The sequence below is a fragment of the Jaculus jaculus genome, chromosome 7, assembly GCF_020740685.1.
Source record: "Jaculus jaculus isolate mJacJac1 chromosome 7, mJacJac1.mat.Y.cur, whole genome shotgun sequence".
Classification (NCBI taxonomy): Eukaryota; Metazoa; Chordata; class Mammalia; order Rodentia; family Dipodidae; genus Jaculus; species Jaculus jaculus.
In genome coordinates, this window is record NC_059108.1 from 149,012,917 (window position 1) to 149,040,147 (window position 27,231).

The 27,231-nt window shown below is 38.8% G+C and overlaps 1 long non-coding RNA gene, 9 other non-coding genes and 4 pseudogenes across 20 annotated transcripts in view; all 14 read right to left on the reverse strand.

Annotated features, from left to right (window-relative positions):
- Positions 1 to 27,231, reverse strand: part of LOC123462083 — a 67,250-nt gene that overhangs the window by 2,063 nt on the left and 37,956 nt on the right. For 4 of the 11 annotated variants that reach the window (XR_006638093.1, XR_006638095.1, XR_006638097.1 and 1 more), the window contains 14 exons: positions 24,401 to 24,436; positions 22,316 to 22,379; positions 19,834 to 19,897; positions 18,166 to 18,229; positions 16,192 to 16,221; positions 13,718 to 13,802; positions 11,923 to 12,009; positions 11,316 to 11,400; positions 10,484 to 10,529; positions 9,408 to 9,492; positions 8,509 to 8,585; positions 7,660 to 7,748; positions 2,549 to 2,627; positions 1,684 to 1,765 (listed from right to left, as the gene is read on the reverse strand). This is a non-coding gene — a long non-coding RNA (uncharacterized LOC123462083). Of the gene's footprint in view, positions 1 to 628; positions 841 to 1,683; positions 1,766 to 2,548; positions 2,628 to 7,659; positions 7,749 to 8,508; positions 8,586 to 9,407; positions 9,493 to 10,483; positions 10,530 to 11,315; positions 11,401 to 11,922; positions 12,010 to 13,717; positions 13,803 to 16,191; positions 16,222 to 18,165; positions 18,230 to 19,833; positions 19,898 to 22,315; positions 22,380 to 24,400; positions 24,437 to 24,926; positions 25,143 to 25,478; positions 25,560 to 26,331; positions 27,016 to 27,231 lie in introns of those variants that run through there. The other 7 variants (XR_006638098.1, XR_006638096.1, XR_006638094.1 and 4 more) reach the window with 7 other exon arrangements.
- LOC123462614 lies at positions 1,334 to 1,405 on the reverse strand. The gene has a single exon (XR_006638402.1). It is a non-coding gene; the product is annotated as a small nucleolar RNA SNORD113/SNORD114 family (small nucleolar RNA).
- LOC123462595 lies at positions 2,206 to 2,277 on the reverse strand. Its single transcript, XR_006638387.1, has one exon. It is a non-coding gene; the product is annotated as a small nucleolar RNA SNORD113/SNORD114 family (small nucleolar RNA).
- LOC123462602 lies at positions 8,123 to 8,193 on the reverse strand. Its single transcript, XR_006638395.1, has one exon. It is a non-coding gene; the product is annotated as a small nucleolar RNA SNORD113/SNORD114 family (small nucleolar RNA).
- Positions 9,017 to 9,086, reverse strand: LOC123462598. The gene has a single exon (XR_006638391.1). It is a non-coding gene; the product is annotated as a small nucleolar RNA SNORD113/SNORD114 family (small nucleolar RNA).
- On the reverse strand, positions 9,941 to 10,004 carry LOC123462613 (annotated as a pseudogene).
- On the reverse strand, positions 10,944 to 11,013 carry LOC123462599. Its single transcript, XR_006638392.1, has one exon. It is a non-coding gene; the product is annotated as a small nucleolar RNA SNORD113/SNORD114 family (small nucleolar RNA).
- Positions 11,629 to 11,700, reverse strand: LOC123462594. Its single transcript, XR_006638386.1, has one exon. It is a non-coding gene; the product is annotated as a small nucleolar RNA SNORD113/SNORD114 family (small nucleolar RNA).
- Positions 12,978 to 13,041, reverse strand: LOC123462615 (annotated as a pseudogene).
- On the reverse strand, positions 17,367 to 17,438 carry LOC123462604. Its single transcript, XR_006638397.1, has one exon. It is a non-coding gene; the product is annotated as a small nucleolar RNA SNORD113/SNORD114 family (small nucleolar RNA).
- On the reverse strand, positions 19,191 to 19,264 carry LOC123462600. Its single transcript, XR_006638393.1, has one exon. It is a non-coding gene; the product is annotated as a small nucleolar RNA SNORD113/SNORD114 family (small nucleolar RNA).
- On the reverse strand, positions 21,628 to 21,703 carry LOC123462601 (annotated as a pseudogene).
- Positions 23,739 to 23,813, reverse strand: LOC123462603. Its single transcript, XR_006638396.1, has one exon. It is a non-coding gene; the product is annotated as a small nucleolar RNA SNORD113/SNORD114 family (small nucleolar RNA).
- LOC123462610 lies at positions 26,709 to 26,785 on the reverse strand (annotated as a pseudogene).

Here is a 27,231-nt window from a genome sequence, read left to right on the forward strand (position 1 = left end):
CACTCGTCAACAATGGGTCCCAGCTTGGCCCTCTTCTCAACTTCCAGCTAATTTACTGATTAATCCATTGATAAAGAAATAACCATGAATATCATTATGATCATTCTTCATTCTACACAATCACTTATAAGACCCCAAATTTCTTCTATAAATGAAGCTCAGTATTTCACACATGAATTACAATGATGTAATTCTATCTTTTAAAAATATTTACTTTTGGCTACAGAGATGGCTTAGCGGTTGATCACTTGCCTGTGAAGCCTAAGGATCCCGGTTCGAGGCTCAATTCCCCAGGACCCACATAAGACAGATGTGCAAGGTGGCACATGCATTTGGATTCCTTTTTCAGTGGCTAAAGGCCCTGGCACACCCATTCTCTCTCTATCTCTCTCTGTCTCTTTCTTTCTCTGTCTGTCGGTCTCAAATGAGTAAATAAAAATAAACAAAAAATATTTAGTATTTTTTTTTTTAAGAAACAGAAAGAGAAAGAATGAGCATGGGCATGCTGGGGCCACTGGAAATAACTCTAGACACACACACCACCTTGTGTGTCTGGCTTTATGTAGATACTGGGAAATTGAACCGAAGATATAAGGCTTTGTAAGGAAGAGCCTTTAATTGCTCAGCCATTTCCCCAGTCAACAGCAATGTAATTCTTCATCTGAGTCTAACACTAACATTGGTACATTTCATCTTTACCAATTAAATCTAATACTTTTGAGAATGAAATACATTTTTCAGCAGCCAAAATAACAACACTGATTATTAGTCACCTGGGTTTCACGTTCCTGACACATGCATGTAACCATGGAGCCCAAGACCATGGAAGGATGCAGTGACCTGCTCAAATCATGACAGTGGATGACAAAGAAAGGGAGATCATTAAGCAGAGAGACTACCCTTGATTTTTGATTATCATTTACTAAGTCATTATTTGTAGAATATTTGTTTCTGTTCACCCAGGTGTCTAATGTTAATTATGTTGTCAACCTCATCCTGACCCAAAGAGCTTACAGCAGTATTTTTAGTCCATTTAGTCAACAATATTGCAATATTAAAAAATATAAAAAGAGGTAGGAGGATTGCCGTGAGTTCAAGGCCACCCTAAAACTACATAGTTACTTCCAGGTCAGCCTGGGCCACAGTGAGACCCTACCTCAAAAAAAGAAAGAAAGAAAGAAAGGAAGGAAGGAAGGAAGGAAGGAAGGAAGGAAGAAAGAAAGAAAGAAAGAAAGAAAGAAAGAAAGAAAGAACGAACAACAAAAAACAAGAGCATTCCCTCTTACTGACGCTGACCTGAGAGGGTAATCAAGGTGTACAGCGGTTGGGGGGCCGGGGTCTCAGAGTCCTGGACATGCACTCGTCATGCACGACTCATACAGCACAGGGGGTCATCATCATTCCAGCATCTTCTCTATTTCGCCTACTGATTAACTCATTAATCATAAGCCCCATGAATCACAATGCCCCCAAAGAATCTTGTTACACCTAGTCTGTACACAGACTTTTTCTAAACCTGACATGTCCACCAGATTAATTGACATCAGGCTTCATGCCTGTTCCTCATGTCTATCATTGCTGCTCGCCCAGGCACCATTCGTCACATGACCCAGTCTCTAAATACTTTAGGAGATAATTTCAAACAAACCACCTAAACCAAGATAAGAAGGCACTGGAACTCACACTGGTCTTATGTTCCTCCCCAGCGGGGTGCAGGTAGAGATCTGAGCCAAGGAGGAGCCTCCAGTCACACAGCGCATCCAGGCTGGGGGTGCAAAGCCCAGAAGAGGATAATGAACCTCAGGCATTCTCACTGGTCAGCCTTACTTTTCCAGTTTTCATTTAGCCACATTTGGAATACATTTGTCTCAGTTTCTTTTAATAAAATGAATCATTTCTGACTTGCGACTGACCTAGAATATCATCTCTAAATATGTGATCTATACTATCATTAGCCAATGAAAATGCATCCATGTTACATTGATTTCCTATTGGACTTCACTGAGTACACAACAAAACAGTGTTTGCTTTTCCTTATATATTTGAACTGGACAATGCTTCAACTATCTTATCTGTTTATTAATTTTCTTACTGCAGCCAATAATGAAAACAGAATACAAATTATATAACCACAAAGAGAATCTGTAGGGGGGAACTCTGTCTAGTGGAGCATATTGGAACAGAAATGAACCAGATTTCCTCCAACTGGACCTCAGAGTTTCAGACATGCATCCATCATGGACAGCTCATATGCCACCGGTGGTCATCATCAGTCCAGGGCTGGTCCTTTCTTCTTCCAATATTTTCCATATTATCTGCTGTTTAACTCAGTGCTTGCTAATAGTAACTTCAAACCCTGTGATCCATAAAAAACTAAGAACAGCTTTGATAAACCTGTTCTGTACCTAGACTCATCTATTCTTTATAGACTTATTAACCTAATTTTTTGCACTGAACTACAATCAATCTTCCTTGGCTCTGTTTCACACTGGGCATCATGTAGTGAATACCCTAAACAAGCAACTCAAACCACACCAAAAACACTTACGTTGGACTCCACACCAGGCATGGAGGCGACCATGGAGCCCGTGACCGCGTGAGTGGTTAAACACCAGCTGTGTGCAACTCTAGGATTGCAAAACAGAGCACAAATGACAAAATTAAGATTTACATGTCCATTCTTTCCTCCTTTTCACATTTGTTTGTTAATTTATCATGGCATATATTTTCTCCTAACCAAAAAAGAACAAATTCAAACGTTTAAAATAAAACAATAAAAAAATCTGATATAAAGCCTTTGTATTCCTGGGGCTGGAGAGATGGCTTAGAAGCTAAGCGCTTGATTGTGAAGCCTAAGGACCCCGGTTTGAGGCTCGATTCCCCAGGACCAACATAAGCCAGGTGCATAAGGTGGTAGATGTATCTGAAGTTCATTTGCAGTGGCTGGAGGCCCTGGAGCACCCATTCTGTCTCTCTCCCCCTCTGTCTGTCTGCCATTCTCAAATAAATTAATAAAAATAAAAACAAATAAATAAAAACCTCTGTATTCCTTTCTGCTGAAAAGAAACATGGTTGCCTTACTGACAGTAGCCATGGTTACAACTTACCTCTGTCTGTCACACTTAGAGAGTGCTTGCACAAATTACTCATTTATATACTGTAGTATTTCAAAATTATATTAATTATAATAATAGTATTTCTTGCCTCAAATCACATTTTTAATAAGTTGGAAATCCTCTTAATGTTTATTTATGTAATAAGTATAAATTGTGGCATTGACTATTTTTGGTATAACAATCAAAATTTATACACCACAAAAATCTGTATGGCATGACCCTTATGTACGGCTGGTATTTGTGCCTCCAGGACGAAGGGCTAACAGAGCAGGTCCCTGCCTAAGACAAACCAGTGTCTGGCACGTGCTACTTATCATTTGGGACAGATGAGCCACCAGTAGTTACTGCTTCCTGTCATTTCTACATTTACTTAATGATTTGTCAACTTTCCAGCTAACCAGTAAAAATAATTACACAAGTCACAAAAATAAACAAGTTCCTGTCATAACCATAAGAACTACCTACAGGACAGCTCTGCTGGGGAAATGTCTTTCAGTAGCGAGCCTCAGTGTTATAAATATGTACCAAAGAACGAATATCTCCTATCAACCCCACGGCGGCCTATGTGTGACTTATGTGATTGTAACCCTGGGTTTCTTAAACACTACTGTGTCTTCTTAGTAAAGTGCCCACACCGATACAAGAGCTTTATTATTCATGTTGGCCTCTATGTTCCTAGCACCTAGAGCTCATGGCCACAGCAAAGTGACTATTACCGCCATCCTGAGGAGTAGAAGTAATGTAGCTAATAAAATACTGAAATACTGTTTTCATTATTTCAAGTATTTGACATTTCATTTTCTTAGCCCTTAGGTATTTATTATCTTGTGGTATAACTTATTTATCTTTTATTAAGTGGATGTACACTTGAATTCATCCTGGACCCTTCTTCAACATCACTGCCTGGTCCACTTAGCCTCACCACAAAGGCAGTACCGAAGGCAGGCCTTAGTGCTCAGTGAGCTCCAGGGGTTCAAATAAACAATTCTTGCCTCATCACATGTTTTTCATGCTTGGATATGCTTCACTTCATCTATGTTTATTTATTATTTTCATCTACTGACTTTTGTAGACAAAATAAAAATCCATGATGTACCATAGAATGAGAAGATGGCCCTTTAATGTTACCAAAATCAATCTGCATGCTCATCCCCACGGAAACCAGCATGTAAGGCCCACTCGTAATGGACCTCCAGTAGGTCATGGACACTTGGATCATAAACACAGCTCACAGTATGTTTGCTTATTAGCACTGGCCCACCATATACAGCATGAGTCACCATTAGCCCTCTAACACTGATCCATATTTACATCTTTCATGCCTCATAATGAAAATTTCTTATACCTTTGTCTCTTAAGGAATATTTAGGACACATCTAGAATACAATTTTAAAGACCTACAACATTAGTGACATAGAAAAACTAGAGATGTGATTCAGTTACTAGAGTTCTTGTTGAGCATGTTGAGAGGTCTTGGTTTTAATCCCCAGGAAACACACACACATACACACACACAGTAGTGACACACACACATATATGTATGTGCATTGTTTTGAAAATATCCTAAAAATGAATCAAATTAATCATAAATGTTGGCACTATGTCACTCACACGAGCTTGATTTGGTTGGCTATCGTTCATGTATATAATCATTCTTACATTTCTAATATGCGTAGTGAGAAGACAGATGAACAAGGGTCTTTACAGGCTATGAAGTGGGACGTAAGTAGAGGAAGGGTGGGTAATAGACATGAAAACCAGCAATGTTGACACACGTTGCACATTTACTGCCTTGCTTATGGTAACAACATAGAAAAGCCCTCAAACAAGTGTTTGTGTGTGTGTGTGTGGTTTTTCAAAACAGTTGTCAGTTTAGCCCAGGCTGACCTAAAATTCACTATGTTGACTCTAAATGCTGGGATTAAAGGCATGTGCCACCACGCCTACTTTCTCCAAACAAGGTTTTTGAGGGCCCCTAAGATCTGTCATTAGGTTCATTTCTAAGAAAGCCAGGTGTACTTGTGTGTAATAGATATTAAAAGATGTGGAAATATAATGATTAGACAACCAATGCAAGCCTGCCCTATACAATAGGACTCTGAATAAAAGGGTGGAGGGTGGAGTGGTATCTTAGTGCTTAAGGCGCTTGCCTGTGAAGCCTAAGGACCCATGTTGATTCCCCAGGACTCAGGTAAGCCAGATGCTCAAGGTGGTGTGTGCGTCTGCAGTTCATTTGCAGTGGCTAGAATTCCTGATTTGCACTTTCTTTCTCTTTCTCTTTCTCTCTCTCTCTCTCTCTCTCTCTCTCTCTCTCACAGTCTGCTTCTCTCTCTCACTCTCAAATAAATAAGTATTTTTCTAGTGTTTTGTAGCCCTACACAATGAATATATGTAACAAGATGGAAGCTAACTCCTTGTTTGATTATTATGAACAATAAAAGTGTGTTGGATTATCACTCTGCACAACATAATCATGCTTGATTATTATGTATCAATTAAAAGTGAAATATCTAAGTTTTACATCTAATCCATACACGGCAGGAAATGAAGAAATGTGGTACAAACAGGGAAGAAGAGTAACATGGACTAGCGTACAGCTATGGAAATAGATGGATAACCGTGATCTCTTTTTAAAATGGGCTTGGTTGTACAAGAGACTATTAATCTCTCATATTAAATAATAGACTAACTGCTAATCTCTGATATTAAATGTATCCACATAATCAGTGCATACCTGGCTTTCATTCTCTTACTTTTTTTTTTTTCCTATTTGGATATTTATGTAACTTTTTCTAATTTGCTAAGGGACAAAACATAAATTCACAAGAATGTGCAATAAAGACAGTGGGTATTTACACATCTGTTCATATGCTGGCTTTTGACGTGGGTCACAGGCTTTATCTATTTTTAATCGGGGACAACAGTGTTAGAGACACAAAAGGCTAAGCCTTGTTCCAGTAAATAAGCTCATCACAAAGCTGTGCTTTAACACGTCTGTCTGTCCTCATTCGCATGACTGGTATTTACTGACTTGCCTATGGTAGCATCAGTAATCAGCAACAACCTAGCAAAGGCCCAAAACAAGTGTTTCGAGTGTCCCAAATAGGCTCATTCAAAGACAGGCAATAAACGAGGTTTACTTTTATGTAATAGACTATCAAAAAGTATGAAAATATAATGAATAGACAGTCTACTTCAGATTTGATCCCAGATAATTCCCCTTTTTTAATTATTATTATTTTTATTTTTGAGGTAGGGTCTCACTTTAGCTCAGGTTGACCTGGAATTCACTACATGGTCCCAAAATGGTCTTAAAGTCAAGATGATCCTCCTACCTCTGCCTGGGATTAAAGGTGTGAGACACCATGCCCAGCTTAATTTTCCCATTTTTACTTAGATCATATACTCTGTTATGGAGTCTTCCTCAGACACTCTCACCTTATTTCTCATAAAGCGTCATTCACTAAACCTAGAACTCACTAATTCGGGTAGGCCAGCCAGCTAGCAAGCTCTGGGGATGTCCCTATCTCCCCTCCCCATGCTAGGGCTATAGGGAGAGAGCATCACAACCAGCACTGCACAGGGCTGATGAGGTCCCTAGCCTTGCACAGCAAGAACTTTAACCTCCAAGCCACCTCCTCAGGACCAAACACTGAACATTCTTAAGTGCACCACCTCTCTTAAGAAAAAGAGCTGCTTGATAGGCATGGTGGCACATCTGGAGATGGAGGTCCATCCTGAGAAATCCAAAGAAAACCAGGTGAAAAATAGAATTTGTTTCATTTTAACAGAGACAACTACGTAAGATTTTCTGTGCCTTGGACTTAAGTACCAAATACAAGTTCATTATCATCTGTTAACATATATGTCACCAGTTCATATTTGATATTCACCATCCATGTAAATAAATTATTTATTCACTGATTATAACAAATAGTTGATTCATAAAACCCAATAATATTCAATGAAAAAAAAATAAAATCCAAGAATAAAGTCAAGAGTGGTGGCTCATGCTTTTAATCCCAGCACTTGAGAGGCAGAGGTAGGAGGATTACCATGAGTTTGAGGCCACCATGAGACTACAGATTGAATTCCAGGTCAGCATAGCCCTACCTCAAACAAAACAAAACAAAACAAAACAAAACAAAACAAAACAAAACAAATCCAAGAATTAGACAGATAAGTCCCTCACATCAGATCTTTGATTAATGGGCTCCTCATTGCTCATTGTTAAAAGTCTGATTGGCCTAGAGGGATGGCTTAGTGGTTAAAGTATTTGTTTGCAAAGCCAAAGGACCTAGGTTCGATTCCCCAGGACCCATGTAAGCCAGATTTACAAGGTGGCACATGCATCTGGAGTTCGTCTGCAGTGGCTGGAGGCCCATTCTCTCTCTATATATCTCCAAAAAAATAAATAAATAAATAAATTTAAAAATCTGAGCATGTGCTTATTTTTGGGTAGCAATTGCATTTTTACATTTTATATGAAATATGTAATATCATATACAGAATATTCAAAAAGAAATGTTGAAGCATTACTCACATTTGTATGTGTGGTTCCAATAGCACAGGCAACCTTAGAGCTCAAGGCAAGGCAGGGAACACCTGTCAGTGGACTTGAACATGACTGTACTGAGACACAGAGCAGAGCAGAGCAGAGAAAAGAGACTGACACATACTGTTGTGACCATTCAATCTACCCATCAGCCACTTCATTCTAACGCAGAATAAGAACTTTGATTATTGCTTCAAAAATTCACATACTGGTAAACTTATGCCTCCAGTATATAGTAATGACCTCCATTCTCATTCAATTAATTTAAATCATAGTATGACCCTTTCATCATCAATATTTTCACTGATGCTAGTTTACTGAGTTTCCCACGGGTCTCTTTACAATATAATCAAAAAGAATTAACACAAACTTCAAGGCCATACTGCTTTATGCATTCCTCCATGTGCCTAGAGATGTTCTGACAGAAGCAGTATGGGACTCCTCAGGGTGCACGGACCTCAGACTTCCAGACCTGTAGTCATGATCCACGAATCATCTGTAACAATGGTCATCATCGATCCGAGCTTGGGCCTCTGGGTCTCCATTAATTTCTACAGGTGTTTATTAATTATTCTGCCATTTCACACAAGTTGAGAGCAAGATCCTTCAGAATACCATAGAGCTCTCTACAGTAACTTGTAGATCTACAGGATCACCTCTCCTCATCAAGCTCAGTTCTGCAAAAGTTGATGGACTAGCAAGGTGTTCTGGGGCTATGCCGTTCGTCTCAGTCAGTGGAGCGTAGCTGCCTGACTGGGCTCTGCAATGCTGCTACCATTGCAGCAGACACCCATGAGAAAACACAAAGGCCAAGGCAGCAACCTTGGCCATGCTTACCTGAGTTCCTGGCACATGGGGCGGCCAAGGGCTGGGTGACCGGGAAGAACGTGGAAACCAGCCAGGATGCATCTATCCTAAGGGTGCAGAAAAGAGACGAGGGGAAGAGTGACATCCTGCCCATGTATGCACTCATTCCTCCTTGCATGCTATTAGCCACTTAAATAGGAATTAAATTAGGATGACTTATTTCTCTTGAGCAACAATGCTGAACATTTGGGCCCCAACAAGGACTTAGATCACCACTTCTACTGCATACTGAGCCATTTATTTCCCTATGGGACTTCCATATATATATTAGTATTTCTTTCATGGCATGATTCTTGTATGGGACAATGCTCAGTCACTTTATTCTAACTTACTGATAAATTTGTATAAGGATTATTTCATTGATTCAGCTATAAAAACAGAGTGAGTATTCTGAAACTCAAAGACCGAAAGCATCCCTGACTATTCAGGGTAAGGTATACTGCCAGAAACAGAAGGTGAAGACTAGAAGCTTTGTGGTGTGGACCTCAGACTTCCAGACCTGTAGTCACGATCCAGGACTCATATGCAAAGTCATCATCATCGATCCAACCATGGCGCTCAGCTCCTCTATGAATTTCTATACTAGTTGATTGGCTAAGCATTCAGTTCATAATAGCATAAGTAGACATCAAGAAGATAAGTACTAGGTTCTTATGTATAATTTACAACTATATGTGGGCACTTTTGCCATCCTGGTGATGTCTGTTTTGTTCACAAATCTTATTTTGTAAATATTGACTAGCCACTATAATGTATCAAGCCTATGCCATATTTCATATTGGGCCATTTCTGGGCTACTTGGATTCCAGGTAATGTCTTTATTAAGATGGGGGAAAACAAAAACCACCGAGAACCAAAACCGTACTCACATTGCAGTCTATACACCTAATACCCAGGGGCAAGTATGGACCTCATGACCGGCGAAGATGGTTATGATCAGCTCGGGAGAAGTCGCTTTGGGAACATAGAGCAGAACAGACAATAAAAAGGTTGAGAGATTGTACAACCATGTTCTCATTTTGCCTTACTGCTTATCTAACTGTACAGACTGGTATGATTCTCTTCTTGCAAAACGTTTTGGACAGCGTGTGACAACTATGGGCCATAGTTGTGCTGCAAACAGCACCCTCACTCTTCTGTCCCCAAGAACTACTGGCTGTGATGTACACTATGAGTGGTAGGATTATCACTATGAAATAATTTTTTTAGTTGGATAGCACCCTGTCCACTTTGTTTTTTTATACGTTTTTATTGATTTATTTATATGATTAATATTGTTTATATATTTAATCTAATTGGAAAGACATAATCAAAAATATATATAAAAAGGCCCAAATAATATGCTTGACTCTTCCTAACATCTGCTCCTAGGATCACAGGTACACAGAGACTGTTTTACAGGATGGACCTCAGACTTCCAGACCCCACAGTCGCCATCCGTACCACACGTGGTCATCATCGATCCAACACTGACCCTCCTCCTTTCTATTGCTTCCTACATTCACTTCTTGACTAAGTCGCACTTCATTAACAGTGTTCAGAGAACTAAGAATCTCTAGCACATGACAATCTGGTCCTCACAGATACTTCATAGCATTTAGATGGTCTTTGCCTACCCTGAGCTTATGTCTTTCCTTGCCGTTAATTTTTTAAGTATTAATTCACCAACACCCTATTTCGTTGTCACAGTATGGCTTAGTGGTTAAGGTGCTTGCCTGTATGTAAAGCCAAAGGACCCAGGTTCAATTCCTTGGGACCCACATAAGCCAGATGCATTTATGGTGGCTAGAGGCGCTGGTGTGCCCATTTTCTCTCCCTCTCTCTCTCTCTTCCTTTCTGCCACTCATTCTCTGTCTGCCTTTCTCAAATAAATTAATTAAAAAATAAAAAAGGAATATATTTTTTAAACCACCCCAAAACGAAATAAAATTTTAACTATACTTACATTGATTTGTGGACCTTGGAACCAGGGAAGAATGAGACATTCCATTCTAAGTGAAAAGCAGGAGAAAGAAAGAGAGAGAGAGAGAGACATTCTGTCCAACGTTTTTTACATTTCTCCTTTAGTTATGTTAAGCACTACTCTGAGGCCAATGTGGACTTACAGCCATTATTTTTACTGGATATGTCACCTTACATAAAGGTTGTAATAACTTGACTTTTGTTCTTCGATTTCAGTGCATTTTGCACATACGCATAGTATTTCTGTCATATATTTGCTTTCATAGTTGGTAAATGAATCTTTCAGTGCTTTATGTATCTTTACTAATTGATAATTTCATATAATAATTCTCTCAGTAATCTAAGGCATTCAAATTAACTAACATAAACGTCAAGAACACTCTTAACTAACACCTAACCCTGCAACCCTCGGAATACAGGTATCGTTCTGGATGCTTCACTGGGTCGACCTCAGACTTCCAGACCCGTAGTCATCGACTGACTCATACGCCATCCGTGGTCATCATCGATCCAACCCTTGCCCTTCTCTACATTGATGTCTGCCTGTATTGAGTGACATTATTACCTCAAAACAATAATTATATAACTAGGGGTCATAAAACACTTACAAACAAGATCCTTAAGTACACTTTAGATCTACGTAAAGGATCTGTACCAAATTGGATGGATCTTCTTGTCAATCTTAATTTTGTAATTATTTATTAATAAATATTTATTAATAAAGTGTTTCAAGGTCTATTGTCATTGAGCTATGGATGACTACAGTGTTTTTAGCAAACCATTCAAACCAACATAAGGACTTTAAAAATACTCACAATGGTTCTATGTTCCTAAGGTACAAGGACAAACAGGACCTTGTGACATGACAAGAATTCTGAGATCAGCTCAGGAGCATCCATTCTAAGAGTACAAAGCAGAAGATGATAAAAAAAAAATTTTTACCCTATTCAATTATTCATGTGGTACTCTTTCATTTTATTACACCTCAAATGCATATTGAATTGATATTTTCTTCTTGAGAATACAAACACGGTTCTGAATGAAACTAAATTTGGGGCCTCCATTTTTTAAAGCATATAGCCTTCTATGGTAATGTCCATGCCACAGATGTGCATCAGATGTTTTAGTGTGGACCTCAGACTTCCAGACCAGCAGTCATGATCCTCAACTCATACGCCACCAGTGGTCATCATTGATCCAACACTTAATTCTTACATTTACTTTGAGTAATTAGTTTATTAGTAATGTTTAAATAACTATAAATCATAATCAGCTGAGAAAAAGATCTTCTAACTATTTACCAGATGTTTGTGCCACGTGGACTTTCTTTATCTTTAGTTTAAAATTTTGCATAGACAGTTCAACCGTGTTTTGTGTCATTGTGGACCTACTTATCAGGACAAGACCATTAGTGATACTCACATCAGTACCCAAGCTGGTAACATTCACAGGGCAGCTGTGGAACTCACGACTGGGGACCATTGGGCAAGTCATCTTGGGAGCATTCATCTCAGAGGCCAAAGAGAACAGATCATAAAAAGATTGACATTCAGTCCAAATATTTTTTATTTCTTCTTTCATTAGGTACTATGTAGGAATCAAATTGTCACATATTTTTCTTTCAAAGAATCACCTCCCTGAGATGTATTATGTATTTGCAGTTAAGGTGCCTGCCTATGAAGCTTAAGGACGCAAGTTCAATTCACTAGCATCCAAGTAAGCCAGAAACCCAAGGTGATACACACATCTGGAGTTCGTTTGCAGTGGCTAGAGGCTCTCGTGAGCCCATTCTCTCCCTCTGTATCAAACTCTTTCTCTCTCTCTCTCTCTCTCTCTCTCTCTCTCTCTCTCAGATTTTTTAAATTAGTACTTTAAAAAAAATCACATCACAGTGGCTAATGCTACCTACACAAGACTTATATAATAGAAGGAAAAAATAATGACATCAAAACAGAGGAGGTAGCTGGAGAGATGGCTTAGCTATTAAGTTGTGTGCCTGTGGAGCCTAAGGATGCAGGTCCAATTGCCCAGTACCCATGTAAGCCACATGTACAAGGTGACATATGTGCCTGGAGTTCATATGCTAGAGGTCCTGACACAGACAGATAGATAGATTGATACATACATATATACATAAAATATTTTAACAAAAAATAATGAAATCAGTTCCTGGCTATAACATGAATCTAAGCTACTGACTTTACTATATATTTTCTATCATCTACAATCAAGGTTTTCTCACATCTGAGACAATTATTTCTTAGATTTCCAGGTTTTCCACATAACATTTCTTGCTCTAATTGGCCAATACCTTATCTGGTTTGTATACAATTGTTTACAGATTTTTTGTGGTAATAATGATTCATTGATCCAACCATCAAAATGGAATGAGGTAGCAAGAGCCCTGAATACCAATCCACAGTTGAGTACTGCTAACTTCTGTCCAGGATCACTAACATACACTAAGGCCTTCCAGTGTGGACCTCAGAGTTGGAGCCATCATCCAGGCTTCATATGCCACCAGTGGCCATCATGGATAAGGTATACATGAATGTTGAAAAAGCTACTGACTAAATAATAATTATTATTATGTAAAAGAACAACTTAGGGATAATTCTATTTTATTGTGAAGTAAACAATTATTTGCCCTTATTTGAATAAATTTTATACTTCATAATAATACATAGAATCTCCTTAAACAAAGCAAAACAGAATAAGCCTTCATACTATCACAGACAGGAAAGCATGGATTTCACAGCCATAATACAATGTTTACATTAGTGTTGAGCCATTCCATCTGAGAGATCAAGAACAGAGCAGATAATGATAAAATAATGATGACTTCATTAGGCTTTTACTTTAGATATTAGCAATCTATGTTAATGTCTATATGCTTTATCTTGATAAAATTGATAATGGGAAACTTAAAATAGCCAAACTATTATTGACTATTACTATTCTTCACTGTCTTTGAGCCTTGGACAAGGAGGCAACATAAAGGATGCATACATTGCCTAACATGTTAATGTGAATAGTATCTCTTGCTGCACCACATATATTCACAGTTGAACATTTTTATCTTCTTTCATTTATTTATATATTTAATTATTAGTTCTATAATGGATCCATTCATACCAACAAAATCATATTTCGTTAACTCAAAATCTGGTCATAAATATTCTTATTGTTGTATTTAAGACTTTAAATGGTCACTAACCTCAGCCTAAGCACCAATGTCCTTACAGGCAATGATGAAACATTCAAGAGCGGAGAATGGTTAAACTGGCCACACTGGATCCATTCTATGACATACAAAACAGAGGTTAGAAAGAATGAAACTGCTATGATTTTTTTTCTTGTTTTTATAGATATCATGTATTAATGGATTAATTGAACCCATAATATGTGAACAAATTTGTCCCTAGCTTGTGAATGACCTAATTTCCTTCTCAATTAAATCTATCAGAAGTGACAAGAAAAAAGTTTTATCTCTTAGGAACAGTTGTCTCTATGCTCCTTTCTCGTGTAGATAACAATGTGTGTCTACTTTTAAAATGGAACATATTTGGATCAATTTAGTCTAAAGAATCATGTCATAAATCAGTCTCATCAATGGCTATGGTAACCTGTGTTTATGTGTGTGTGCACCTCTGTGAACACCTATATGTACCTATGTACTTCTTCATGAGTGTCTTTAATCATGTCTAACATTTCTGATCAAAAGTGGACGGGTCGACAAGGCAGCAAGGCAGAACTAAAGTGAAGTGTCTTCATATCCCACACCCAAGGCCGAGATGGCCATGGGGGCTCACGTCTATCACCCCAGCACTCGGGAGGCTCAGGCAAGGGGATTGTAAACTTAAGGCCATGTGATGAGACAAAGAAAGTGGGGAAGAAAGAAGAGAGGGAGAAAGAAAGTGGGGGAAGGAAGGGAATAAAAAGGGCAGAAGGGGGCTGGAGAGATGGCTTAGCGGTTAAGTGCTTGCCTGTGAAGCCTAAGGACCCCAGTTCGAGGCTCGGTTCCCCAGGTCCCACGTTAGCCAGATGCACAAGGGGGCGCACGCGTCTGGAGTTCGTTTGCAGAGGCTGGAAGCCCTGGCGCGCCCATTCTGTCTCTCTCCCGCTATCTGTCTTTCTCTCTGTGTCTATCGCTCTAAAATAAATAAATAAATAATTTTAAAAAAAAAAGGGCAGAAGGAAAAGAAGAAAAAATCAGAGGCAGAGAAGGCAGTGAAAGTAAGAGACGATGAGCAAAGAGGGCGGAGCCTGCAGCTCTTGTCTCTTTTATTCGGCAGTTATGCTTCCTAGTGGCCCAATACCCTCTCGTTCATTTAGCTGTTTATGGGAATCTTTTATTCAATACTTTTTTTTGTTAATACAATGAAAATTGCCAAATCACCCTATAACCAGAATCAGCACATGATCTGTTCCTGAAACCTGTCTATGACCTTCTCTCCTAATGCTGTAATGTGCCTTATGTCTTTCTAGTGGACCACAGCACTTCAGAAGTTTTCTAAAAGGTAATAACTATTTTACCATGTAATCCTAAAATAGATCACTTTTCTCTTTTGTATGTACACTCATATATTAACACAAGCAATGATGTACTTACAATAATATTACCCATACCCAGAAAAACTCTACAACTTCCCTGTAGACTCACAGCAGATTCTCCCCTTTATAACAAAGTGTCACTGGTCTTGGACTAACCACATCCTTGGCTCACATCCCTCCAAACCCATGACAGTCCACGTCCTGTTCCCTGTTCTTCAGTGTCTTAACTATTCATTCTCCAGGTTTCACTGATGTGTTAATAATAGAGTCATTACATTTGATTTTTTGAGGTAGGGTATCACTCTGGCTCAGGCTGACCTGGAATTCACTATGGAGTCTCAGGGTGGCCTCGAACTCACGGCGATCCTCCTACCTCTGCCTCCCGAGTGCTGGGATTACAGGCGTGCGCCACCACACCCAGCAAAAAAAAAAAAAATAATTTTTAAAACAAGGCTTGCATGTAGCTCAGTGGTAGCATGCTTGTCTAGCTACATGAGGCCATGAGTGATATCCCCTACGCTGATGGGGGAAAAAGCAAAAAAAGAAATAAGCTACCCTAATACTGAACAGTGATTCATTTCTCAGAGGGAAAGTCAGTTACTCCCTTGTAGAATAGATTTCCATCTACAGGTTTGCAGGTCAGCAAGCCTCCCGTCTTGTGCCAACCCCATAATTAAGCTGATGAAGACTTGGCAACCTTAGTTTACCACACGCATGTTTTAAAGGCATGACCCAAACATGCAGGTACTGGTCTTCTTGCTCTACACTTGGAACAGCAAGATATCTTTACATTTTTTTCATCCCAACTATGTGGTATGCTTACAAATAGGTGAAGGATAAGTCACCTGTCACTTGAAATAAAATGTCATAATCAATTTTGCACTAATTAATTAATTGAAAACTGAATGATTATTGGTGATGATAAAATGGCCTTGTATTTCCCACTTTAACAGACCACGTACAGGCGTGGTGAATTGGTCTGCCCATGCTCTTTGCTTATTCTTATTTCACATATGCCCATTTAGCCTCTTGTAATGATAGAGTTCACACCCATGATAAACCGTGGACTCAACATATGCTACTTGCTTGGCTTTCTGTACACATCATTCAAAAAGGTAAGAAACAATACCCCCTTACCTAGTGTGCCCGTGTGGTTACACGTCCATTCTGCGGAGTATGAACGAAATAGGAAACAGAAAGGTTAGACAGATGGATAGATGCATAGACAGATAGCTAATTCTACATTCAGATTTTTTAAAAGAGTCCAGCTCAGTAAAAGTGAGAAATTATCCTCTGTCCTTACCATACACCAAAGCTCCATGGAATATCCACTGGTTCACTGACAGATAATGCCAGTATTAAGCTTACAGTAACAGTATACCAGACAATAGCATAAGAACCATCACTATTACATGTGTCTGTTTACATGTCCCTACCCAGCCAGGGAAGAATGTCAGAAAAGAAAACAGTCAAATTCTCAGTCACCACCAGTATATACAAAAACACATATGAAGATATATGGTTACACATGGGACCACTTAACACATCAATTATAAAGAAATTGCTCAAGAAGCCAAAAAGGGAAACTCTGTCCAAATATATGTGATCATAGTCACCATGCAGCAAATGGCAGAGCCCAGGTCTGTTCTCTCTTCCTGGAAGTGCTGTGGGACGGGATGAAACATTGCCTTGTTCACAACACAAGGTCATCCATACTCTACTTTTCTCATAGCACCATGACTGCTGGGATTCAGCCAAAACTGGACAATATTAATTTCTGAACAATATTATGTTGACACAGAAAAAAGGATAAGATTATTGTTATTATTTTTAATAAAACTAAGGAGATGAATTTAATAGGACTGCTAGATTATTAATTACTTGTGTGTGACACGTCCTCAACCCAGATCCATCTAGGCAAAGCTCTTTCTCAATTAGGTTTGTATATAATTGATTATTGCTTTAAATAAATATTTTGCCCTATATACAACTTAAATTAGAATAGCAAGAAAAAAACTTCTGCATCCACCACCTATAAATGCTCCTGAGTCAAAGGGGTCAGCTTTGACCAATATATTACTGGAATTCAGTGCTTCATATATGTAATAGTAATAGTTCTTATTGCATAAAGTACTTATATTTTTGGACCAGGAATAACCTATTTGTCTGTCCTCATTGATAGGTTTCTTTATTGATTTATGGGTTGCTTTAGTAAACAAAACACACACAGCCCAAGAATACAGTCAAGGTTATTTTTAGCTCCAGGAATAAGCTTATATCCTGGAGAAATAATACACGAGAATTTTTTTGTAATGGACCTCAGAGTTATAGGGTTTAATCAAAATCCTCCTTTCAGACACCCCAGGGTACTCATCATTGATCCACAATAAGCCATCTTTGACTTATTTTTTTCCTTTCAAAATAGCTTTTGTCTATTGATCCATTAATTGCTTCACCAGTGGTAATAAAATCCATACTCATGAATTTTTTTTTTAAAAATCCAAGAACAATAATCTTAAATGTAACCAAGATCTGTTTAAAATGTCTTTCCCCATAGATAAGCTCATTTTCAGATGGTTTTCCAGCAGCAGTCAGTGAACCATGTGTGGATCAATTGACAGGCATCACATCTGTGTTTCCACTTCCTGTGTATCTCTTCTTCAGTGAGAAACTGCACAATTGCACTTACGGCCTAAATGTATTATTAACTGCATCCCCCAGGACGTTCCCAAATAACCTCAGGTAGCTGTAAAATTACATGGAACATGGCTACTGTGACTAAGAAATTGAATAGAACATCTCATTAACTTTAATTAATTTAAATACAAATAGCTACTTGTGGATGGGGGGACCATATTGGACATGCAGGTCTAGATTTGAACTAAACTGCAGTATATAAATCAGATGAACTTAGGCAGATCTGAAAATAAGTAGAATATCTACTTAATAGCCACAGTTGTATTCATTGGATACAGCATAATCTTTGTTTCATAATGTAACTTATATCACTTGGTCTGAAAATGGCTACATTTAATAAGTCAATGAATACCAATGAGAAACCAACATTGATTGACAAAATTCTTTGGCAATTATAGTCATGGGTTTTCTTACCCACAATGGCAACAAACAAGCTCTTGGCCTGCAGACAACCATTACAGCAGCCATTGTCTTCATTCTGTGGTGTCAAATACCAATTTTTAGAAGAAAAGCCATGCAAAGTTATGTCATTCTAAAAGACTAGACTAATCAAGAAGTTGAAGTCACATTTTTCACTCCTGACCCAAGAAGGGGACACCCCTTTAACTATTAATTTTAAATAATAAAATGAATTCTGTTCAATTCTTTGTTAAGAAAAAAGATCCATGAATGAATCATGCAGACATCTGCCCATAGGCATCAGACACAGTTTATGAAGAAGTAAATGAACATACACTATCTCCAACTACTATGTACAATTAACACAATTAAGAAATAACAATAAAATTTTAAGAAGATGTTTTTTTCTTCCTTGACAGGGGGAGTTGGGGTGAGGGTCTCACTATGCAGCCCAGGCTGACCAGGAGCTTGTGAGACTCCTGCTCAGCCAACCAACAACTGGGATCGCAGGCCTGTGACACCATGCCTGCTCATATGCTTTTTCTTAACTTAAGAACATTCAGGGCTGAATTAATCATCATCCTTTTCATAGCATATCTTCAAGATGAACTGTGCTCATTCCTTTCTGAATTAAATAACTATCTAATTTACTACATAGTTTTACTTACACTAAAGATATATATTTCCTTTTTCTACTTATAAAACAATAAGCAGCCAGCAATATACTTTGAACTATGATACTGTTTTACATAGATCTGTCACATGTTCCTATTGGAAAGAGCAGTGACTTGCATCAGCAGGCATCACTAGAATTCGGTGCATACAGAACGTGTGCCTAAGCTCAACACGCCACACTCAGCTCCCTGCATACTGACCCAGGCAATGCATCTCAAGCCTGAATTACTCAACAACAAAAAAAAAAGGGCAGGCTATCCCCACAAACTAAAAACTCCTGGTCAAAAATACCTGAATATTTTGAACATCTGTTATAATTTATTTCCTCAGAGGAAAAAAAAAAAAAAGGGAGGGCACTTTTGAAAATGGACCTCAGAGTTCCAGATGGCTTTAATCAAAAATTTTGATTCAGGCACCCTCCACTTTCATCATTGGTCCAGACATAGCACTCTTGTACTTCATTCAATTATACCTTCATTTTAATGAATAAAACCCTTGAGAGAGCTGTACTGTGTTCCTCAGCTCAACTGCTACAAAGTGTAAACCTGCAGAACACTGACTAAACCTCGAGTTTGTCTAACTAGGAAGGGACAGACTGACCAGTCCTCCTAGTACCCACACCCACAGTACACAAGGTGTCACATTTAAGAGTCCCCCGAGAGCCAGAGCCAGAGCCGGGCATGGTGGTACAAGCCTGTAATTCCAGCACTCAGGGGGCAGAGGTCGAAGGATCTCTATGAGTTCAAGACCACCCTGAGATTACATAGTGAATTCCAGGTCAGTTTGGGCTAGAGTGAGACCCTACCTTGGAAAAAAAAAAAAAAAGAGCACCCTTAAAACCCATCACAGCCTGGATCATATAGTGTGTCACATTTAAGAGCTCTCCTGAACACATCACAGCCTGGGATTCTACCAACATGGAAATGCTTAAATCAACTGTGGTGCAGAAACAAACATGACCATGAACGATGCAAGAACAGCCTTCAGACTGCTCCTGGCCATCCTCACCTCCTCAGTCATGACCAGATGTTCATCTTCAGAGAATGATCAAGGCCCATATCAGGTGCTTACTCTAGAGAAAAACATTGCCAAAGATAGAAGAGTATAGATTTTAGTAGAAAGGAATAATTATTAATATCTGTCTCTCTATCTACCCATAGATCAATCAATCTATCTATCTATCTGTCTGTCTGTCTATCTATCTATCTACCTACCATCTAGATTTCTCTAACAAGTAATGCAAAACCCAGATAACTTTCAAGGGAAACATATTTTACAAAATAGGCTGAATACGGGGTCTGGAGAGATGGATTATTAGTTAAGCTCTTGCCTGTAAAGTCTAAGGACCTCAGTTCGAGGTTTGATTCCGCAGGACCCACATAAGCCAGATGTACAATGTGATGCATGCATCTGAAGCCTTGATGTGCCCATTCTCTCCCTCTCTCTCTCCCTCCCTCCCTCTTTCAGTATCTGTCAGTTGCTTTCAAATAAATAAATAAAAATAAACAGGCTGAATCTGAATGAATGCACACTTGACCACACTGGGCTTTAATAATGTGTTTATTGATTCACTTATTTAATAACTTGAAGAATCTATTATTTTATTCTAAAAGAACCTACAATGCCCAGACTGTCTTCTGCCTAAGACCAGTTGTAACTGTCTGTAGTTGTCAATCATAAGCTGCATCAGGACAGTGTAACTCTCTCACAAAGATGGAGGTATGTGTTTTTTGGTTAAGTTACTTCAAGTACATGGATAGGATTAAGGATACTGCACCTAAGTCAGCCATGTGCATTTCTTGTTGGCTCATAGGTTTCTATTCGTTTATCTATTTGTACGTTTATTTGTTTTTGAAATGGTATCTTCCTATGTGCTGGTTTTGGACTAGGTAGTCCATGTTGGTGGCCTGAAACTCAACTCACAACAATCCTCTTGCCTCGGCTCCTCCATGCTGGATTATAAGCCATACTCACAGCACCATAATCTCCCTTGCTTAATGGATTGAGAGTGAAATTATTCTTTTCTCCCTTATGACAATAGGCAAAAATCTCTAGGTGACACTACATTGTAAAATTCTTTTATTAATACAATCATCCTAATTATTGTTTTCAAAGGAAACAGTGAACACAAGGGTCTACAGTTATTCATGCTTTCAGGGATCCTGCTTGGCCTTTTCCACCATTTGAATAATTAGGGAGTCTTTTAGTTTCATTAATTATATTGTTTATCAAAACAATTTTTCTTAATGTACTGAGCATAATGGCTTTTTATATTGTCAATATTGAATGTACTTATTAGTTTTATTTATTAACTATTATACAAAATACATAATTTCATTAGGTAGGTTTACATCATTGGTCTAATTTTTGTAACTATTTTTTATGAGAGAGAGAGAACTCCAGACACATGTGCCACCTTATACACATGTACCGCCTTGGATACTTGCATCACCTTGTGTGTCTGGAATGCATGGATCTGGAGAGCTGAACATGGATCCTCAGGCTTCACAGGTAAGCTCCTTAACCGCTAAGCCCTCTCCAGCCCCACTGTCCTTTTGGAAGTAAGACATGCCCTGAGAAATGCTAGCCCCAAGCACTAGCCCAGAGAGCTTATCTACATCCTTCCCAGTGGGGAGCAGCAGGCAATGATTGACAATTGTTGATTAATTAGCCCCTTTCACAGGTGAATGGGATAGAACCCTGCTTTTCTCTTATTTATGTGCTGATTAATGTAAAATACTACTATAGCACATTTTCTGAATTCTCCTAAATTCCACTACAAGCACATTTCCCATGAGCACAGTGGACCTCAGAGTTACACACTGGGTTTAATCAAGTTTTTGATTCAGATGCCCCACGCATACTCATCATTGATCCAAACTTGGTATTCTGTGCTTTCATTCAATTACATTAGTCTTCATTTATTCACTGATACACTAATAACATAACATCCAGGAACTAAGGAGGGTGAGATCCTGCAAGACTTGAGTACGCCTAGAACAATTTGCACCCCACGGCGTAAGAGCCACACCTCCATCCTCAAAGCCTGGCATATGCATTAATCCAATTCCTAATTCCACGTGAATCCACTATGGCCAATGGGCAGGCCTGGGCCTGTTTCATTTAGCATCTTTATGTTAAAGATGGAATAATGAATTACCATCTTTATCAAGGCAGAGAAGACAAGATTATCTGTTTCCTCATCTTCTGCCTCAGTGAGTTAACTGCCTACCAGAATATCAATGGAATAGTATCTAAATCCATTATGACAAAAAAAATAAAAGAGCAGTTTGAAACATTATGAAGGTGAAAGATATTTTTGACTATTTATCATAAGGAATTTGGCTTGCTGAATTGGATTAATCATAATTACTAATTGACAGACAATTTTGGCACTGGCCACTTGTGAATACCCTCCTTTGCTGTCTCTGTGGCCACTGTGAAGGAGCCCCACTCCAGGAAAGAACTTGAACTTGCATATTTCACTTACATCACTATTTGTTCTCCTTATCCATAAGTCAAATGCAAGCACTTTTCCGGAGGATAGCAGTTACCTGGGGAGGAAAGGCAGACATTGGAATGAGCGAGTCTAGTCCGGCTGCTGCCGAGACATCACCATATGGCTCAGCTTGCATTCCCATTTGAATGTGGAGATGCTTCATATTAAGTTATATGGTTTGAAAGTGAGAAAAACACTTTCTATTTATGAACTTAGGTAATTTCGTGTTAAATAATATAATGAACACAACTGAATCTAGCAATAAAAACAAGAAAAATGACTATAGTTATTAGGAACATCTGTCTGTCCTTGTTATCTACGTGAGTAAGAGCTAAGGCCATCTTTTCTGCTGGACTTTGTGGAAAGCTGTATATATGGGAGATTTGATGCATGGCACAGCCTCCCGTATTCTAAACCTCTTCTTAATATATTTTTAATTAACTCGCTAACCAAACTACTTCATTAATCATGGGAAAATTTTTCTAATTTGTTTTAAGTACACAACCATCAAAACAGAACTAAAATACAAATAAATGAAGCCAACTCCTGAATGTGTTATTGGAAAGGCCTAGAAATTTCCTTGCTGTACATGTCAGAGGGGATAAACATCATGAATTAGGATCTTTATACTCAACACATCTTTCCATGTTGCTGGCTTTTTCAAAAATTGATTGAAATATAAACATTCATTTCTTCATTCAGAATTATATTTCAATAGATATGAGCCCACCTACACTGGGCAAGAGCTTTAAGGTTGGTTTTGTTGTGTCATTACTCACATTAGCAAACAATTCAATTTAATATTGTTTTCTTGAATAAAACTGTTAATCACAAATGCCACTGTTATAAAATGCCCATTGTGCTCCATGAGTCCATTGTCTCTTCTGTGTCTCTTTTTTTCTATCTCTTGCTCCAATACTTATGTAAATATATTTCCTTTCTGTAACACCATAATCAATTTGACTAATGCTTCATCACACACACACACACCAAAAAAAAAAAAAAAAAAAAAACAGACTCTTGTGTTCAGATGACCACCCAAGGAGCCTTCACTGGGAATCTGAAGACCAGCACTCCATGCGCTTGCCTCCTGCCTGGCACGCTGGTAAAGTGCACATGTGCCCTTCTCTGCTTCTTTATTTCTCCATTTCTTTTATTTATTTGTTTGTCTTTGGTTTAGCTTAGTTTGTCATTGTTGTTGTTTTGAGAAATGATCTCTCTACATTGCCCAGGCTAGCCTCCTGCCTCAACCTCCCCAGTGCTGAGAATACAGTCATAGGCCACTCTGCCCAGTATAACTTTCTTATTCTTCATTTATTGGTTTATTCTTTATTCATGGATATTATAATGTGAGTCAAATAGTCAAAGAACTATTTCTAGCCTCACTTCTACGGAAGGCAGGTATCTCTCTGCAATGGACCTCAGAGTTGCACAAGGGTTTAATCAGCGTCCTTGTCTCAGAAACCCCATGCCATTCATCACTGGTCCATAGTGGACATTATCTTCACCTGTTGATTAATTTCCCAACTCACAAGTAATTAGCCAAGCACAAAGTCCCTAAAACCTAACTTTGAATGTTAGATTCTTGGCCCATTGGGTTGATCTGCAAGGATACTCAAAGGTGCACATGTGGGATGGACAACCTCCCTGCTTCACACTGATACCAAGGGAGAGCTAGTGACTGTGTGTTCCTCTACTTAGTCAGTCCAAATGTGAGAGATCATTCAATGGAACGTAATGAAGCTGCCATCTTTGTCCACGTCTGAAACACTCACAGGGCCATCCCCAAAGACCTGCTCACCAAGATCTCTACTCACATGGAAAGGCTACACTCAACCAAGATATAAAATGTGGAATAATATTAAACTACTTATAGAATATATCAAATAGTATCTATCTTCTTTGAAAATCATTTCAGTTGTGTTCATTTGGATTAAATATAATTTCTAGACCATTACTGCATTCTCATTATTGGTCCATAATTTATTTTTTATATATAGACATATCATGATGAAATCCATCAACTATTCCCCTAAACAAACTCTTCAAACAGTGATCATGAACTAAGGAACTTACCTTCATTAGTATCTGGGATCCTCATTCAGGATAACACTTCAAACAGTGGTCCAATGTTCAGCATGGAAGGGGAAACAGAATGAGAGTAGAGTTAGAAATTTAAGTCAGTACCCAGTCTAAGAATGGGATCTATACCAATTACTAAACACTGCCTAGATAAACATCTTTTGTGGAGGTAAGTATGTAAAGGATCAATGGCTGGTACACTTTCCCTATCCTTCATGAAAACAACAACAGCAAGCTACAAAAAAATTCTATCTAAACTACAGGTGCTAATACACTCCCTGTGAGAGAAGGTGACAGATTCCATGGGTGAATTTTACTTCAAATTAATAAGTATACTTGTTAAAGCATGCAATAGCACTATACTACAAACTTTATCACATGCTACTAAAATCCCAGAGATAAGTTGGCTAAATGTCCCTAGATTCTGCTGAGGTATGTCACAGAAGACACTGGCTGCCTTTCATCACTGAGTAGGGCTCAGAGTTATACAGAGGGCTAGATCAATGGAGTTGACACACACCTCTCCCCCGACACGCATCATAGATGCAGGTGTGGCTACCTGTTCTTTACTGGCACGTGATTGAACTGAGCTGATGCAGTCAGCTCGGGATTCCCACATAATGATGACGCAATAGCGCCTCTTCTTACAGAGCACACATGGGCCTGCGTAACCGAGGCTTCTGTTTGGAATGTGAGGCCTCTGAGCTTCATGTCAGTTCTTCCTCATGGTGAGCATCTATCTTAAAATTGGTGGGAATCAACACTATGACCCTGCCAATATGGCACACTGACAAACTGACATCTGCTCCCCTCCATGGCATGACAATATCACAAGGAAGCCACTGGCTAATGAAGGACGAGGGGTGGCATGCCTCATCTCTTCTATGCTGGTCCTTAGTTGGGTTGCATTGAACTAAGCATAAACTTTGGTCCATGACACATGTCAATCACAGGGCCATGAATATCATTCCTAATTTCTTGTGTTATTTAACTCTATATTTTATTGAATTCAGCAGGCTCCTGTAAAGGAATGCCACCCAAGGCCAGCACATCATCTATGATGGCCACTTACATCAGGCTTTATGCTTTAAGGTTCAAAAACGACAGAGATGCTGTCATGACTGGAGTATGGTAACATATGCTGTGATTTGCACTGTGGAGAGGAAACAAAAGGGGATTCTTTGGAAAAGTACACCCACGTTTTTTTTAAAAAGCCAAATTACCACAGCTTATAAAACTCTGTACATCTTTCAAAACAATAGAAGAGCCCAGAACTTTTCTTAGAATATCTGCCATGAAAAAAAAAGCATGGATCAGTTTCTCATGTGATACCATTTGTTCCTAATTGGCCCATGGTTGGCTGACTTTAAAATAAATAAATAAATTGAGGAGCTTGGAAACATTTCTGGTACAGAACTAGCCTATCGAAGCCAGAGCCCAGGATGAATTAGATGTGACAGCACGCGCCTCGATCTAACAACTGGGAGGCAGAGCAGGAGTTCAAGGCCATCTTTGGCCACATGGTAAGTTTAAGCCTTGTGTGAGCTACATGAGAACCCTGAACAAGCCAGGAGTGGTAGCACACACCTTTAATCCCAGCACTGAGAAGGCAGAGATAGGAGGATCAATGTAAGTTCAAGGCCAGCCTGAGACATAGTGAACTCCAGGTCAGCCTGAGATAGAGCAAGAACATTCAAAAAAAAAAAAAACTAAGTAAATGAAAGGATGTATAAAGAGAGTTCAAAGCCATGCCTTATTTCTAGGGCACATGATATCTATGTTGTCACAGCACTGGGCCATAAACACTTAGGAATATTTAAGTAACATAATTAGTGTCCTAAAGGATAAAAGGCTTATTTCTTTTTCTATATTTAGGTAAAACTTGAAAGATTAGATTAATATCCTCACCACCAGTCTCAGCTCACCTCACAGTTACAGGCCTATTGAATAACTTGAACATGGGAGACATATCCTTGGCACAAGCCAGCCAGCAACCCATCACCAACACAGAACAAAAGCATTTATGTACCGATGACCGCAGACGACTTACCACAATGGTAAGATCTTGAATATAAATTTAGTGGGAGTCTTGGGTAAATTTCATAACCCACGACACCTGACATTTCTTTGACTTGTCTTTTTATTAAAAAAAAAATCATACTTTTTCCAACCATGGGTTGATCTATAATAAAAATAAAAACCCCGCCCCTAGCACTGCACAAAATATATGTTAAAATTTATCCTCCAGAAAAGTTCAAAGACAAAGTACCATGGGCACATTTCCCAAACTAGGCGTAATTGTGTGGACCTCAGAGTTGTGCATGGGTTTAATCAAAATATCCTGGTTTCAGATACCCCATGGTACTCATCATTGGTCCAAGTACATTTTCTTTCCTCTATCTATCTCCTCCTTCAATTGTTAATTTATGATTCCATACATAAATACATAGTCACAGAGCCTACCTCCTAGGTGCTCTTTGCTCATAGACTAGATCTCCTTTTGCATGGGACCTCAGGGAGTATGGGTGATTAATCCTTAATTCTTCATATCACATCTGCATTGCCCAGTGCTCCCCTGTGGGCTTGTTTGATTCAATTTGCACATGTTTGAAGATAGGTCAATGAAAAGTAATGAAGCCACCATCCTCCAACCCTCACAATATCTTCCATATGCTTTTAGACTGCCACACCGAGAGACAGGGCCACACAGATAGGGAAATAAGACATAACCCTAAACACTTTTGAACTTTTACCTTTTTAAATCACTGCCTTTATGCATAATTACATTAAGCATACTTTTAGTTCATAACTCATTCCCATCATTG